Here is a 17,702-nt window from a genome sequence, read left to right as displayed (position 1 = left end):
CGAAGAGAGTTATTGGAGCGGTTTCTCTCATCGCTCTCTCCATAGTAAAGATCGCTAAGAAAAGAGGCAAAATGTAGGGGTTAAATATCGCACTCATAGGTATCATGCGAAGGGATACTATTGTAAGGGGACGAACGTACTCGCACGTAACATATCCCTGATGACGGAGTCAATGGCGTCACAAAGTCACGAGTAAAGTGTGGAAGCTGTGCGAGGTTGAAGAGTTCGTAGGAGAAGACCCAATGTAAACATGCGAGAATATCGCACGTCAGATCCGAAAATAGAGGCTTTATTAGCTGTCCTCCATTATGTAAATTCCTATATATAGGACCAACCAACCCTGTGTTGGGAGAGAGATCTTTTTGAGAGTCAAGATAGAACTTTAGGAGAGAGAAAGTTGTTTTCTCCCCAAGTTAAGGGTTTTACTTTACTTCTTTGTATTGATTTCTAAACTTAATAAGATTTCTTCTAAGTGTTCTCCACGATGATTTCCTAGTTTATTGGATAAGTTATCTAAGGGTGTAGTAGTGAGATTTTCGACTACTACAGAAACTCTCCAAAAAATTAGCAGACGCCGATTTTAACTGCAAGCACACTATATTCTTTCGTTAAAGGCGAAAGCATTGTTCAGACAGCTAATTTGCTAGGTTGAAGTGCTTGTATAAAACCATTTTGTTCAGAAACTTTATGCGGGACTAGTCCAAGTTTCTTCCCAGACATCCAACCGAAGGAGGAATAATGTGCTTTAAAGCTTCTAAAATGTAGTCATTTTGCTTCTGAGGTGATAAATGAATGAAATGTTACCTTCTTAATGATTCAACACTTGAATTATAAAGCCTAAAGAAAGACTTGAGATAAATATCACATGATAAAATTGAATTTGATCATTTGTCTCTCCCTCCAAGTAAGCAAATTGAGTTTGATGCCATCACTAATTCCTCCTTGTTTGTCTCCGCAACAGCAGAAACCAACGGCAAAAAGGGGAGCTGCATTTTGATCTTACATTGCAGCTACTGGACCATAAACCCCGCAACAGCTGAATTGCTGAAACCGATGGAAAAATTTAGTTTTAAAGATTTGGCAGGGGGCAGCGCGGACGCTTTCCCCCCTCAGGAACAAATTATGACGTAGACTCTCCCTCTTGGGGAGATCTTAGACGAGCACCCCTCCTTAGTGTGCAATGGAGGTCGCTAACCTAGGCCATGGACCTTCATGATCATCCATAGACCCCGTCCAGGTAAGTACGTTTTTCCATTCTCCTTCTCTTCTCTTTATAGTCCATCGTTTCCTGTCTCTGTTGTGACATTGATCCGGAGCTTCATGTAAACTAATTTAATTTAATTTAATTTATTGCAGGGCATGGGATGACAGTTTACACAGAAGAAGAATTGGCTTCGTATCGTAAGTGGTGACATTTATCTATCCTTAAGTGCCGACGTTTTAGTATTTTATCGGCTTGATGGTAGGATCAACCACTTTTCTATTGACTTCTTAATTCGATGAGTTTTAATGTCTGTTGTCAAAATTGAGTCTGTAATGCTTACATTTTAGGCTTAGCTAAGTTGGCCGTGTCAAAGTTAGTAGTCATTAACTGGTTAGATGACATTCTCCTCTGCTTTACACTTCTGATTCTTGTGCTCTCTACCAACACCTCTATCAAATACTAGTTTCCATCCTTGAGTGTCTTCCCATCGTGGGTGTACACCACTGGCAACGGCATGGTTCCACATTTCCGGTTTCTTCATTGTGCTTTGGTTTGGGTATACACAATTCACAAAAACAATAACAAATCATTAATTGGTGAACAACCAATGATGGGATTTAGTTGTTATTAGACCAATCCATCACACGAAGCATTCTAAAATTTTGTATCCTCTCCTATGTCATCGAGTTTATCTAGAATGTATTTCGACTACTCAAGCCGTCTCAAATTGTATGATCTTACTACATAAAAGTTCAAAACCTGGCTTTTTCTTTTGAGTTAAGTGTCAAAGTTCAACAGAGAATGAGTTGGAGACGCGCCAAAACCAAACAATTCAAGTTACACCGAGCCAATTTAGATTCATTGATTGTAAATATCGTAACATCCTGAAGACGAAAAAGTTACAAACCATATGATGATACGTGTCCAATGAAACTGCAAGTATATTACAATTGTCAGTTCAGGTTTCTTTCCTCTAGGTTTGCCAACTGAAGGAGGAATAATGGGATTCAAAACTTCCGGATTACAGTCATTCTCTTTCTAAGGAGAATGCAAAGGAAATGATACCTTCCTGATTTTGTTAGGAGGCTCTAGAGATAACAAAGATTACGCCCAACACCTGACGCATATGGAAGCTGGTGAGCTTTCTGTCGATGATTATGCAGTATCACCTTAAGAAAATGATGTTTTTGTGCAACTACCACCTTCCTGACTCGATTCCCATATCCAGAAAGAAAAATTTACCTGAAACGTTTGGTGAAGATAAAGCCAAGACGCAAGATTCACTGCAGTGGCCTGTGGGTTCAATATAAATCTGTCAGTGAAACTGCACATGAAGTTCCAGATGGAGCAGTTGGATCTTATATCGCAGCCGCTGTACCACCAGCTCAACCATAGCTAACTGATGCATTCCATCGACAAGGGACAAGTTTAGTTGAAAGAATCGGGCAGGGGCTACGAGAATGTGTACCCCCCTTGGGAACAAATAATGATGTAGAGTCTTCCCCACTGGGTAGATCTAAGACGGGCACCCTCAGTGTGCAACGAAGATCACTAACCTAGGAACTTTTATGGCTTTTGTTTGTCCAGCCAGCACCAGTCATCTAGTGGTAGAAAGTACCCTGACGGGTTCTGGTGGATTCTTTTTATCATTTTTCAATGTGGTCCAACTCTGGTAAATTTCGTGAGAAGGAGAAGAGGGGACCAACTGTTACTGCATGAAGTAATTCTATTTTGAATCTTTTGATGGATATGGTTCCTTACTTTATTTTTTGTTTTATAAAGAAGCAGGATTATAATTGATGTTGTGGTTTAAAGGATCAAAAGAAGCAATCATCTGCAGTCTACTGAAGCTCCTTAAAAGCTGTATTTCAGCAGCTCCAGGACCAATAGGGTAAAGCTAAAAATCCAATCACGTCTTCAGCTTTCAGGGTTGGTTTAAGCATACGTAAAAGATTAGCTTTGAGATGTGGTAGCCGCACGCCAAGCCTTTGCAGTAGTCCAATGCAAAGGCGTCGCGCATGAGAACCCCAGCAGCAAGCTACTGTGATGGGAACCCCCCATCGATTGTACAACGTTGATTGTACAATTACAGTTGGAGGTGATAAAGTGTCACTGACAAGCATAGAATGATGCAGGATACCAAAAGAGTTCAAATTTTTAGTTACCATCTATTTCCAGGTTGGTTTATTAGCTTTGGTTTTGGTTTAGCATATGCAAAGCTTTGGTTTTGGTTTAGCATATGCCAAATATTAGCTTTGATATTTGGTGGGGGTGCGCCAGGCCTTTGCAGTAGTGCAAAGCAAAGGCAGTATCAGATATTAAACTGATAAGAACAGATACTACACTTGATCTTAGCCAAAAGGCCGAGAAAGGTATGCTTGATCTCAGCTTATGCTTCTGATTTTATATTGTCGTGTTTCAATTCCTCTGCAGTACACTAGTCTATGTGGGACTAAAACATTTGATTCATAAATTTCCATGCGACCGATAAGTCCAGTTTAGAGTAGAATTGTTGAATTGGCTTAATATCATTAAGTGCAGGTTATGAGACCAGCTAGGAGATTATATTACTACATATTGTAGCAGAACTTTCTTTAGTTTATTCTTCCAAAATGAGTTCTACATCCATCCACCGAGAGAATCAGGGGTTTGTCCCATGAAACCATGAAGGAAAACATTAAAGATAAATTGGGATGTTCAATGGGATAAAGCATTCACCAATTTCTCCGTGAAAGTAGATGTTGAGGTTGCATAAGATTATGAACCTTATTGTTACATTCCATTCCTTTTTTTATTATATGAAGACGATATACAACATGGATAAGAAAACGTTTTGCTGGTCGGGGAAAGCAAGGGATTGTTTCTTGTAATTCGATAGCAACGAGGATAGAAAACTAGCCAATTTGAGCAGAAATGATGCTTTCTTTTGCTGATTTTTAAGACTTCATTAACATAAGGTTTTGATATGGAGTCATAGACTAAAGATAGATGCTAAAATCTTTGGAGAATCTGATTGGAATCTGTTTGAAATCTTCATAGACTAACGCAAAACTGGGATGTTTATGTCTTTTGAGAGACTGAATCACAAACATAACCAGTCAGGAATCGGAAAGGAATAGTTGTTAACTTCGTAAGAAAATCCATTCTACAAGAGAATTTTTTTTATTCAACACGACTACTTAGATGTAGATAATGAGTTTTTTCGAGTCTGTTATGTATTTGTTTGTATCCAGTTATTAGTAGGAGGACATGAAGCCCTCGCAGTCTTAAATGTATTTGCTTATGTCCTGTTATTAGTAGGACGTGACTTGCAGTTTTTCTTAGACTTTTTTTTTCTAGTTTATCCTTCTCAAATCAAAATTTTTAGTTTTAAGTATTGTAGGGCTTTACCCTTGGTTAGAGGGAGCCCTTCCAGAAATTCTTGACGGCCCTGAGAGACCCAAGGCCGAGGAGGGGGTTTGGAAATAGTTTTCAACCAGCAATTGACGCACCTCGGTTATTACCTCATTAGCTGCGTCATTGCCCCAAGCGCAAAGAAGAGTTTTGAAGTCATGCATCAACTGCATTTTAAAATTTCGTTTCCACATCTCTAACTCTGGCTTGAATAACGTGGGAATAAGATTGTCACTTTTTACACTTTCGATTCTAATGGTCGTGTAGTATCGAAGTATTTGTCTTTACAATATTATGTTGAAGAACATACTGCTTTGGTTGAGAGTTTCTTTTACTGTTGGCAACAAACAGAATTTTTTTTTTTGAAGTACAAAAGGTTAAATTAAGAAGAAAAGGCCTAAGCCAAAAGAACAAAATGTACAGACTCCAAATTCAGAGCCCCAGTCTGATGCTACAGTCAAGTACCAGACTGTCCCAAATACAACCTACAGCAAAAAGCTGAAAACTGCACCAAAATTACAGCATTTTACAAATCGAGACAGAGACTGCCAACCCATTTCAAAAGACTGCCACAACTGCAAAGACAAATAAAGTATCTAGTCCTAAGAAAACTGAAAATTACACGTGTAAAATCATCTCCCAGTTGTGTATAATTTGGATGCAGTCAATAAACCTGAAAGTTTCTTTATCGATCACAGCTCCATAAGACCATCTTCTGCTTAGCTTGAAAAATTAGTTCATGCAGTGATTTGGACCTTCCCCCAAAAACTCTACTATTCCTCTCCTTCCATACTATCCATATTAGAACATAAGGAAAAATTCATCAAAGTTCCCCCTGCATCTTCCAGTTAATACGTTCCTGTTCCATGCTTCAAAAAAAATCCAGGATCGTAGATGGTAATGGCCATGAGAGATGAAACGCTTTAAGAAAATAATCCCATAACTGAAAAGTATAGCTACAATGTAGGAGAAGATGATCCGCAGTCTCAGTTTCCTCATTGCACAAAAAGCATCTACCACTTTCTAAGTTAACCCCTCGATGAGATAACATTTCTCTAGTAGGTAGGGAATTGTGGAAGACAGCCCATAGGATAAAACTAACCTTGTTAGGAATGTGTTTTCTCCATAAATATTTTTCAAACATACAGTCTGGCAAAGCACAAACCAATGCCTTTGTGCTGAAATTTTCTAACATCTCCACTTCATCTTCGCCCTCCATCAAAACTGGTAGACCTCCAAACCAATCCCACTCCATTTGCTCGTTAATATTAAGTTGTTTCTTAAAATCCCCAAACCAACATCCCTGTCTAATCATATCTGCAATTGAAACATATTTATCTCTACTAGCTTTATAAACAAACAGAATTTTAACACTTTTCAGAGTTTCCTCTTTCTCACTAAGTTTGCTGAAATTGGTACTAGTTTGTGTTAATACTTGAGCTGATTCGATTGTTATGTATTGAAAATGTGGGTTTTCCTTAACCTGTAAAAGGATTCAATTTTAGTTTATTGGTTCTTCAAAACATGCGCAAAGCTGCAAATAGTTGGTCCCAAATAGTTCATGGCGTAGCTAGAAAAATACCCTTTTTACTAGAAACGGATGGTTTATGAGGAAGTCGAATTTAAATTAGTGAATTACTTACTGTATAAATTTCAGTGTTTTGAATTTGTGGGGAAGGTTTTTCAATAGAATCTCAGCTGAAAATGAGTTTGTTCTAAATATACTTGGTGTATCTAAGTTGCCATCGGTGTTGTTGGGTATAGTCGTAGTTTCCGTAAGTTATAGCTAGTTGAATTCACTGGAAATTGCATGGTTGGAGGAGGTAGAGCTAATCTGGAGTAGTATACATATTCTCACCATAAAATGGCTCGAAGCCTCGATGTAAGTTTGTAAGTTGTGTTAGTACGTATGAATAACGAAATATTGGAAATAGGGAACGTTAAGCACCAGTGGTCTAGTGGTGCACTTATTTCTTTTCTTTTTTTTTACTGTTTTGCATTGTGGTCTCTCTAGTCGACAGGAAGGAGATAAGACCAACTCTTTGTGTGTGACTGGTCAAACAAGCACATGATGATATTCAAATTTTGTTCCTCCACTTTGATGGACGGTTTGTTGTTTTTTTCAATATTCTACATGTTTTCTTTTAGAAGGATCAACGGAAGCAATTATCTGCAGTCTAGTTCTTCAAAAGGCTGAGCACAAAGTTATATTGCAGCAGCTTTGGGGGACCTCTAGATGAATTTGAAGAGAACCCCATGGAAGCTACTTCAATGATAAGTATCTTGCTGTGAGCTAATCCGTCACCAGGCCTACTGAGACGATGAAATAAATTCAGGCCTTTGCAGTGCACGCCCACCCATGATTTTTTTTTTTTTTTGCTTATTCTTGGACAAGTTGAGTTTTCTTCGGACAGTCGTTGGTGATAGGAGTTCAATTTACATAGAGCAGAATAATTGATTTCATCCTTTATGTGCGGATGGTAGGATTGTGCAACATTGAAGCATTCAACATATCCAATACGCAAAAGATTGGGTTTGACATTTGGTGGGGGTGCGCCAGACCCTTGCAGTAGTGCAACGCAAGGGCGACGCGTGAGAACCCCAGCAGCAAGCTGCTGTGATGGGTACTCCCCCATGAAAAAAATTAATTTAATATCGTGTGAGCCGATGGCTCACATATCAGATATTAAACTGATAAGAACAGATACTACACTTGATCTTAGCCAAAAGGCCGAGAAAGGTATGCTTGTTCTCGGTTTATGCTCCTGCTTTTATATTCTCTTGTTTCCATACCTCTGCTCTAGATTTGGCTATGTGGGACTAATCTTAAGCTCACTGCCTATCGATATTAGAGCTCCTTGCACAAAATTACTCTGGGTTTTCTTAGCTGGTGAGACCAGCAATAATGTATTTATTTGCTTTTGATTTGCTAATTGTGTTTTCAAATCCTAAGAAAGTGTGAAATAATCTCTGGGTCCAATTCATATCTGCCATCTTGTCTCACTCTTATCAATTCGCAGGAGGGAGAGTTCAAATTTTGTTCCTTCTCTTTAATGGATGGTTTGGTTGGTTCTTTATCATTGAGAAGGATTAAAGTTGATGCGGATCATCGCTGCACATGTGTTTTAACTTTTGAAGGATCAACGGAAGAAGCATTTTCTGCAGTCTACTTGAAGCTCCTTAAAAGCTGAGAACAAAGCAGTATTGCAGCAGCTTTTGGGCCACTATATGAAAGGTTAAAAGAGATGACTTCGAGGATAATCCTGTATTGTATAATAGGAATCCAACTTGTTCAAGTTGGTTTAGTGGACACAAAAGTTCAGTTCTAAGATTTGGTTGGGGTGTGCCAGGCCTTTGCAGTAGTGCAACGCAAAGTCTTATATTCACTGCCTTAGCCCTTAAACAAGTTGAGTTTACTTGGGATATATATGTATGGACTGATGAGAGGATATGGTACAATGGTGGCCTCGCTTGGCGGCTGTGTGCAAATTGCAGAATGTCCAGAGAATATGAAATTGACGGGATCAAGGAGGGTTTTGCATTACTGGACTAAAACTGATACCGCACATGCTTTAGTTAACCAAGGTAAGTTTCCCGATTTCTGAGAGATCTTAATTTAAAGAATACAATCCAAAATGTTACAATCTATAACCCATACTCAACATCCCAAACTGCTTATGGATTCCCTCACCAACTCGATGTACCATGTTTATACAATGTACATTAATTAAAGAGGATCCAGTTCAGAAACGGATGCCTCATTGTCTTTCCATGTCTCCTTTTCCACTGCTTGGCCGGGCACGAAATTTGCAGGTTGTGTAGGTAATGGGAAAATCCTACGTGATTGGACTATGTGGTGATCTTGCAGGCACCTGATGACCTTCCAGCAAGTATGGATTAAACTTGTTAAGCACCCTCAAAATGGTGAAAAAAGTTTCATGTTGGAAGCTCGTTTTGTGGGGTCTTTGCCACTCTTCCCGACATCTTCGTTCCACATCCGGTTCGCCTTCACCACATCTTATGTGGTGCCACATTTGAGTGATCAAAGCTACATATTCACTAACGGCTGCTGAAATTGCGTGAAAACGATGAGACAACCCATCGCCATCATGTCTATTGGGGTTACCTGTTTCTTCACTAAATTTTTGTAATATCTTATCATAAAAAGTTCTTTTTTCTTGATAAATACCATTGATTTCATCCTGTGTATATAAAACATAACTTCTGCAAAGTGACTCATCTTCATCCATCATATACTTGACACCACGAATTCTTGGGTTCTTTGTTGTGTTTCTTGTTGTGATTGTTGTTGTGTTCGTTGTGGTGTTTGTTTTGGTATTTGTTGTGGTGTTTGTTGTGGTGTTTGTTGTTGTGATTGCTGTTGTGAACGCTGTTGTGATCGTTGTTCTGAGGATGCCATATTTGTTAAAAATGAATTTTCTAGAGATGATATTTTTTTCTGGTAGATCGAGTTGATATGAATACTTTTTTTTGGAGATGAACAAAGAAAAATTGAGATGGTATGAAATTGTGTAATTTTGAGGTAGTGATGAAGAAGGTGTGAGTTTTAAGTCTGGAGATGAATTGAATTTACAGGGAAACAAAAATGAGTAACATCCGTTGGATGGAAGGAGTCGTTGGCGCTTTTAATAAAAACTCGGCGTGTTAACAAAAAATGCTGGAGTTTGAACTACAAGCGGGCGGTGGAGCGCCGATGTTTGAGCGAAGCCATCCCGGCCTTCCATCAAGCGTGTGTTACATCTTCCAACTCAATGAACAAATGTACAAATTTGTTGATTTGAGCATCCATTTTTCATGTTTGTTGAGTCCATAGTGGGAGCAAAATGAACAAACTTTGTTAATATAATGGAATGAGTTTGTTCATTCCATAGGAACTGCTCTAGCCTTCGCGTATAACCACAGAGTACATTCGATTTGTTAATATAATGGAATGAGTTTAGTAGACTCACGTTTTCCCACCCTCAAATTACAGCTGGTCATGTAATGCACCGGAAGACGACACCATGGTGGCTTGGTCCTTGTGGTGATGCAGCGTTTGAAAATTCTTGTTTCAGCTAAAGGAACAATTGCTTATGCTATTCTACTCACAAGTTGGGGATGTAGTTCAGATGGTAGAGAGCTCGCTTAGCATGCGAGAGGTATCGGGATCGATGCCCCACTTCTCCATCCTTTATTTTCTATTTTTTTCTATGTCCAGCTGATAATCTAATGCACCAGATGACACTGGATTTTTTCAGAGCATACACAATGTGTGCCCTTGTCCATTGTCATGTATTTCTATTTGTATTTATCCAGCGACAAGCATCACCATGGTATTCTTCAGCTCAGCAGGATTAGCTTCTGATGAACTTTCAATAATTTTAGTTTTAAAGATTTGGCAAGGGGCAGCGTGGACGCTTTCCCCCGTCAGGAACAAATTATGACGTAGATTCTCCCTATTGGGGAGATCTTAGGCGAGCACCCCTCCTTAGTGTGCAATGGAGGTCGCTAACCTAGGCCATGGACCTTCATGATCATCCATAGACCCCGTCCAGGTAATTACGTTTTTCCATTCTCCTTCTCTTCTTTGAAGATGACAGATAATTGGGTCATGGGGGAAGCTGAAGTAGATTCATCAAGGAATGGTGGCTCGTTTCCCTGAGAGCAAGGAACTAAAGGACTAGGATACGAGCTAGTAGAGGTAATCTTCCTCTTCTTCTTGGGATTATCTTTCTTGTTGTCATTCTTCGAAGCAACGACCTTTCCCTTAGACTTCGCACAGCTAGTAGGTTTCGCACGAGTAGAAGCCTCCTCCTCGCTCTTAGAAGAGTTTTCATCATTAGAGCCGTCATTATCAAGCCCGTCCACCTTCGCACATAGATAAAGATAATAAATAGAGGAAACAATATTGTTAAAGAAAAATTAAAAATATTTCTTACTTCATTAGTGATCGAATATAGAGCTTCCAGTGTGCTTTGTTTCTTCTTAGAATTATAGTCCTTTTTCAGCTTGGCAATCTGAAAATGAAGAAATTAGTGAAACACAAATAAGGAAAGTAAAATGAAGAAAGATTGATAAAGGAGCAAAGGATGGAAAGACATACCACTTTCACCTCCTCACTCCCACTAAACTCCCAAGGATAGCATAGCCAAAAACCTTCGGGAAGGGGATTTATCGACCTGTTTTCACCATAGCCGGTAATATATGGACCTTCAAGAATAACAGGACAAACATCCCAGCGATTGTCGTTAGAGTTCCGTACAGTGCGATTAGTCTTATCGTTGAAATCAATGTCTCGCATGATTCTTTAATTCTCTGCGAGGCCATCTTTCCTTTTCAGACGAACAACCCAGCGAGACGACTCAGCCTTCATAATCACCACTTCATAGTTAGCAAAGAAGCTCTCAACAGTATAATCAGGAGGAATTATTTCTTAGCCAGCATATGCCTCATTCCTGTATTCCTTAGGATAAAGGGATCCTAATCCAGCCGCACGGTGAGAGAACTCCACCATAATCCTTATAGCATCCCCACTCTACTGATAAATCATACGCCTAAATTTATTATGGGATAAGATTTTGTAAATAAGAGGAATTCGCGGATCCAAGAGAGGGATAGGGAGACCAGCAAGAAGCTGCCCTACGGAGATAATAATTTTTTTGATCATTCCATTGATCAATCTTGAACCATTTAGGTTTAAGCGTCAAAGTAGGCCCTGATGAAGAAGGAGCAGATAATGTGAAACCTCTATTTCTGAGTTCGACCAGTAACCTATCAAACTGTTCTACCGTTCTCCAACCTGCCTTGTGCCCCATTGTTGATTCTTCTAGGATGAGATTATAAATATCAAGATAGCCGAGATGATCAAAGGGGCGAAATAATACAATAGATGGGAAACAGAAGCAGCATTTGGAACGAAGAAAGATCAAGAATCAAGATCGAACAAAAAGCAGTAGCGTTAAGAAGGGAAAATCCGCAGAGATTGAAGAGGAAAGAGAAGAGTAAAAATAAAGGGATGAAAAAGAAAGAAGGGTATATAAAGGATTCTCTTTCCCTCTTTTCGAAATCCTACGCATTAATGGGTGAGAAGATATGAAGAGACATTTGAAAGGATTAACTGCGACGTGTCAAGAGATAAACCGACGAAAGCGGCACGTGGAAAAATCCAGTCCGAAGTCCCGGATTATTGTCAGTTAAGGAATATGAAAAGTTGATAAGGTGCGGCAAATCGCATTAAAGGTGCGAAGAGAGTTATTGGAGCGGTTTCTCTCATCGCTCTCTCCATAGTAAAGATCGCTAAGAAAAGAGGCAAAATGTAGGGGTTAAATATCGCACTCATAGGTATTATGCGAAAGGATACTATTGTAAGGGGACGAACGTACTCGCACGTAACATATCCCAGATGACGGAGTCAATGGCGTCACAAAGTCACGAGTAAAGTGTGGAAGCTGTGCGAGGTTGAAGAGTTCGTAGGAGAAGACCCAATGTAAACATGCGAGAATATCGCACGTCAGATCCGAAAATAGAGGCTTTATTAGCTGTCCTCCATTATGTAAATTCCTATATATAGGACCAACCAACCCTGTGTTGGGAGAGAGATCTTTTTGAGAGTCAAGATAGAACTTTAGGAGAGAGAAAGTTGTTTTCTCCCCAATTTAAGGGTTTTACTTTACTTCTTTGTATTGATTTCTAAACTTAATAAGATTTCTTCTAAGTGTTCTCCACGATGATTTCCTAGTTTATTGGATAAGTTATCTAAGGGTGTAGTAGTGAGATTTTCGACTACTACAGAAACTCTCCAAAAAATTAGCAGACGCCGATTTTAACTGCAAGCACACTATATTCTTTCGTTAAAGGCGAAAGCATAGTTCAGATAGCTAATTTGCTAGGTTGAAGTGCTTGTATAAAACCATTTTGTTCAGAAACTTTATGGGGACTAGTCCAAGTTTCTTCCTGGACATCCAACCGAAGGAGGAATAATGTGCTTTAAAGCTTCTAAAATGTAGTCATTTTGCTTCTGAGGTGATAGATGAATGAAATGTTACCTTCTTAATGATTCAACACTTGAATTATAAAGCCTAAAGAAAGACTTGAGATAAATATCACATGATCAAATTGAATTTGATCCTTTGTATCTCCCTCCAAGTAAGCAAATTGAGTTTGATGCCATCACTAATTCCTCCTTGTTTGTCTCCACAACAGCAGAAACCAACGGCAAAAAGGGGAGCTGCATTTTGATCTTACATTGCAGCTACTGGACCATAAACCCCGCAACAGCTGAATTGCTGAAACCGATGGAAAAATTTAGTTTTAAAGATTTGGCAGGGGGCAGCGCGGACGCTTCCCCCCTCAGGAACAAATTATGATGTAGACTCTCCCTCTTGGAGAGATCTTAGACGAGCACCCCTCCTTAGTGTGCAATGGAGGTCGCTAACCTAGGCCATGGACCTTCATGATCATCCATAGACCCCGTCCAGGTAAGTACGTTTTTCCATTCTCCTTCTCTTCTCTTTATAGTCCATCGTTTCCTGTCTCTGTTGTGACATTGATCCGGAGCTTCATGTAAACTAATTTAATTTAATTTAATTTATTGCAGGGCATGGGATGACAGTTTACACAGAAGAAGAATTGGCTTCGTATCGTAAGTGGTGACATTTAGCTATCCTTAAGTGCCGACGTTTTAGTATTTTATTGGCTTGATGGTAGGATCAACCACTTTTCTATTGACTTCTTAATTCGATGAGTTTTAATGTTTGTTGTCAAAATTGAGTCTGTAATGCTTACATTTTAGGCTTAGCTAAGTTGGCCGTGTCAAAGTTAGTAGTCATTAACTGGTTAGATGACATTCTCCTCTGCTTTACACTTCTGATTCTTGTGCTCTCTACCAACACCTCTATCAAATACTAGTTTCCATCCTTGAGTGTCTTCCCATCGTGGGTGTACACCACTGGCAACGGCATGGTTCCACATTTCCGGTTTCTGCATTTTGCTTTGGTTTGGGTATACACAATTCACAAAAACAATAACAAATCATTAATTGGTGAACAACCAATGATGGGATTTAGCTGTTATTAGACCAATCCATCACACGAAGCATTCTAAAATTTTGTATCCTCTCCTATGTCATCGAGTTTATCTAGAATGTATTTCGACTACTCAAGCCGTCTCAAATTGTATGAGCTTACTACATAAAAGTTCAAAACCTGGCTTTTTCTTTTGAGTTAAGTGTCAAAGTTCAACAGAGAATGAGTTGGAGACGCGCCAAAACCAAACAATTCAAGTTACACCGAGCCAATTTAGATTCATTGATTGTAAATACCGTAACATCCTGAAGACGAAAAAGTTACAAACCATATGATGATACGTGTCCAATGAAACTGCAAGTATATTACAGTTGTCAGTTCAGGTTTCTTTCCTCTAGGTTTGCCAACTGAAGGAGGAATAATGGGATTCAAAACTTCCGGATTACAGTCATTCTCTTTCTAAGGAGAATGCAAAGGAAAGGTTACCTTCCTCATTTGGTTAGGAGGCTCTAGAGATAACAAAGATTACGCCCAACACCTAACGCATATGGAAGCTGGTGAGCTTTCTATCGATGATTATGCAGTATCACCTTAAGAAAATGATGTTTTTGTGCAACTACCACCTTCCTGACTCGATTCCCATATCCAGAAAGAAAAATTTACCTGAAACGTTTGGTGAAGATAAAGCCAAGACACAAGATTCACTGCAGTGGCCTGTGGGTTCAATATAAATCTGTCAGTGAAACTGCACATGAAGTTCCAGATGGAGCAGTTGGATCTTATATCGCAGCCGTTGTACCACCAGCTCAACCATAGCTAACTGATGCATTCCATCGACAAGGGACAAGTTTAGTTGAAAGAATCGGGCAGGGGCTGCGAGAATGTGTACCCCCCTTGGGAACAAATAATGATGTAGAGTCTTCCCCACTGGGTAGATCTAAGACGGGCACCCTCAGTGTGCAACGAAGATCACTAACCTATGAACTTTTATGGCTTTTGTTTGTCCAGCCAGCACCATTCATCTAGTGGTAGAAAGTACCCTGACGGGTTCTGGTGGATTCTTTTTATCATTTTGCAATGTGGTCCAACTCTGGTAAATTTCGTGAGAAGGAGAAGAGGGGACCAACTGTTACTGCATGAAGTAATTCTATTTTGAATCTTTTGATGGATATGGTTCCTTACTTTATTTTTTTTTTATAAAGAAGCAGGATTATAATTGATGTTGTGGTTTAAAGGATCAAAAGAAGCAATCATCTGCAGTCTACTGAAGCTCCTTAAAAGCTGTATTTCAGCAGCTCCAGGACCAATAGGGTAAAGCTAAAAATCCAATCACGTCTTCAGCTTTCAGGGTTGGTTTAAGCATACGTAAAAGATTAGCTTTGAGATGTGGTAGCCGCACGCCAGGCCTTTGCAGTAGTCCAATGCAAAGGCGTCGCGCATGAAAACCCTAGCAGCAAGCTACTGTGATGGGAACCCCCCATCGATTGTACAACGTTGATTGTACAATTACAGTTGGAGGTGATAAAGTGTCACTGACAAGCATAGAATGATGCAGGATACCAAAAGAGTTCAAATTTTTAGTTACCATCTATTTCCAGGTTGATTTATTAGCTTTGGTTTTGGTTTAGCATATGCAAAGCTTTGGTTTTGGTTTAGCATATGCAAAAGATTAGCTTTGATATTTGGTGGGGGTGCGCCAGGCCTTTGCAGTAGTGCAAAGCAAAGGCAGTATCAGATATTAAACTGATAAGAACAGATACTACACTTGATCTTAACCAAAAGGCCGAGAAAGGTATGCTTGATCTCAGCTTATGCTTCTGATTTTATACTGTCGTGTTTCAATTCCTCTGCAGTACACTAGTCTATGTGGGACTAAAACATTTGATTCATAAATTTCCATGCGACCGATAAGTCCAGTTTAGAGTAGAATTGTTGAATTGGCTTAATATCATTAAGTGCAGGTTATGAGACCACCTAGGAGATTATATTACCACATATTGTAGCAGAACTTTTTTTAGTTTATTCTTCCAAAATGAGTTCTACATCCATCCACCGAGAGAATCAGGGGTTTGTCCCATGAAACCATGAAGGAAAACATTAAAGATAAATTGGGATGTTCAATGGGATAAAGCATTCACCAATTTCTCCGTGAAAGTAGATGTTGAGGTTGCATAAGATTATGAACCTTATTGTTACATTCCATTCCTTTTTTTATTATATGAAGACGATATACAACATGGAAAAGAAAACGTTTTGCTGGTCGGGGAAAGCAAGGGATTGTTTCTTGTAATTAGATAGCAACGAGGATAGAAAACTAGCCAATTTGAGCAGAAATGATGCTTTATTTTGCTGATTTTTAAGACTTCATTAACATAAGGTTTTGATATGGAGTCATAGACTAAAGATAGATGCTAAAATCTTTGGAGAATCTGATTGGAATCTGTTTGAAATCTTCATAGACTAACGCAAAACTGGGATGTTTATGTCTTTTGAGAGACTGAATCACAAACATAACCAGTCAGGAATCGGAAAGGAATAGTTATTAACTTCGTAAGAAAATCCATTCTACAAGAGAATTTTTTTTATTCAACACGACTACTTAGATGCAGATAATGAGTTTTTTCGAGTCTGTTATGTATTTGTTTGTATCCAGTTATTAGTAGGAGGACATGATGCCCTTGCAGTCTTAAATGTATTTGCTTATGTCCTGTTATTAGTAGGACGTGACTTGCAGTTTTTCTTAGACTTTTTTTTTCTAGTTTATCCTTCTCAAATCAAAATTTTTAGTTCCTTGGTTAGAGGGAGCCCTTCCAGAAATTCTTGACGGCCCTGAGAGACCCAAGGCCGAGGAGGGGGTTTGGAAATAGTTTTCAACCAGCAATTGACGCACCTCGGTTATTACCTCATTAGCTGCGTCATTGCCCCAAGCGCAAAGATGAGTTTTGAAGTCATGCATCAACTGCATTTTAAAATTTCGTTTCCACATCTCTAACTCTGGCTTGAATAACGTGGGACTAAGATTGTCACTTTTTACACTTTCGATTCTAATGGTCGTGTAGTATCGAAGTATTTGTCTTTACAATATTATGTTGAAGAACATACTGCTTTGGTTGAGAGTTTCTTTTACTGTTGGCAACAAACAGAATTTTTTTTTTTTGAAGAACAAAAGGTTAAATTAAGAAGAAAAGGCCTAAGACAAAAGAACAAAATGTACAGACTCCAAATTCAGAGCCCCAGTCTGATGCTACAGTCAAGTACCAGACTGTCCCAAATACAACCTACAGCAAAAAGCTGAAAACTGCACCAAAATTACATCATTTTACAAATCGAGACAGAGACTGCCAACCCATTTCAAAAGACTGCCACAACTGCAAAGACAAATAAAGTATCTAGTCCTAAGAAAACTGAAAATTACACGTGTAAAATCAGCTCCCAGTTGTGTATAATTTGGATGCAGTCAATAAACCTGAAAGTTTCTTTATCGATCACAGCTCCATAAGACCATCTTCTGCTTAGCTTGAAAAATTAGTTCATGCACTGATTTGGACCTTCCCCAAAAACTCTACTATTCCTCTCCTTCCATACTATCCATATTAGAACATAAGGAAAAATTCATCAAAGTTCCCCCTGCATCTTCCAGTTAATACGTTCCTGTTCCATGCTTCAAAAAAAATCCAGGATCGTAGATGGTAATGGCCATGAGAGATGAAACGCTTTAAGAAAATAATCCCATAACTGAAAAGTATAGCTACAATGTAGGAGAAGATGATCCGCAGTCTCAGTTTCCTCATTGCACAAAAAGCATCTACCACTTTCTAAGTTAACCCCTCGATGAGATAACATTTCTCTAGTAGGTAGGGAATTGTGGAAGACAGCCCATAGGATAAAACTAACCTTGTTAGGAATGTGTTTTCTCCATAAATATTTTTCAAACATACAGTCTGGCAAAGCACAAACCAATGCCTTTGTGCTGAAATTTTCTAACATCTCCACTTCATCTTCGCCCTCCATCAAAACTGGTAGACCTCCAAACCAATCCCACTCCATTTGCTCGTTAATATTAAGTTGTTTCTTAAAATCCC

At 39.1% G+C, this 17,702-nt stretch overlaps 5 non-coding genes and 3 pseudogenes across 5 annotated transcripts; all 8 read right to left on the bottom strand.

The window, feature by feature from the left end:
* Positions 1 to 1,081: 1,081 nt before the first annotated feature.
* Positions 1,082 to 1,245, bottom strand: LOC113332224. Its single transcript, XR_003351400.1, has one exon. It is a non-coding gene; the product is annotated as a U1 spliceosomal RNA (small nuclear RNA).
* Positions 1,246 to 3,470: 2,225 nt separating this feature from the next.
* Positions 3,471 to 3,580, bottom strand: LOC113332216 (annotated as a pseudogene).
* A 1,006-nt stretch (positions 3,581 to 4,586) lies between these two features.
* Positions 4,587 to 4,742, bottom strand: LOC113332227. The gene has a single exon (XR_003351403.1). It is a non-coding gene; the product is annotated as a U4 spliceosomal RNA (small nuclear RNA).
* A 2,401-nt stretch (positions 4,743 to 7,143) lies between these two features.
* On the bottom strand, positions 7,144 to 7,341 carry LOC113332199. Its single transcript, XR_003351388.1, has one exon. It is a non-coding gene; the product is annotated as a U2 spliceosomal RNA (small nuclear RNA).
* Positions 7,342 to 9,996: 2,655 nt separating this feature from the next.
* LOC113332183 lies at positions 9,997 to 10,160 on the bottom strand. Its single transcript, XR_003351372.1, has one exon. It is a non-coding gene; the product is annotated as a U1 spliceosomal RNA (small nuclear RNA).
* Positions 10,161 to 12,919: 2,759 nt separating this feature from the next.
* On the bottom strand, positions 12,920 to 13,082 carry LOC113332184. Its single transcript, XR_003351373.1, has one exon. It is a non-coding gene; the product is annotated as a U1 spliceosomal RNA (small nuclear RNA).
* A 2,224-nt stretch (positions 13,083 to 15,306) lies between these two features.
* Positions 15,307 to 15,416, bottom strand: LOC113332219 (annotated as a pseudogene).
* Positions 15,417 to 16,413: 997 nt separating this feature from the next.
* LOC113332228 lies at positions 16,414 to 16,557 on the bottom strand (annotated as a pseudogene).
* Positions 16,558 to 17,702: the final 1,145 nt, after the last annotated feature.

The sequence above is a fragment of the Papaver somniferum genome, unplaced genomic scaffold (assembly GCF_003573695.1).
Source record: "Papaver somniferum cultivar HN1 unplaced genomic scaffold, ASM357369v1 unplaced-scaffold_130, whole genome shotgun sequence".
Lineage (NCBI taxonomy): Eukaryota > Viridiplantae > Streptophyta > Magnoliopsida > Ranunculales > Papaveraceae > Papaver > Papaver somniferum.
This window is presented reverse-complemented; position numbering and strand designations above follow the sequence as displayed.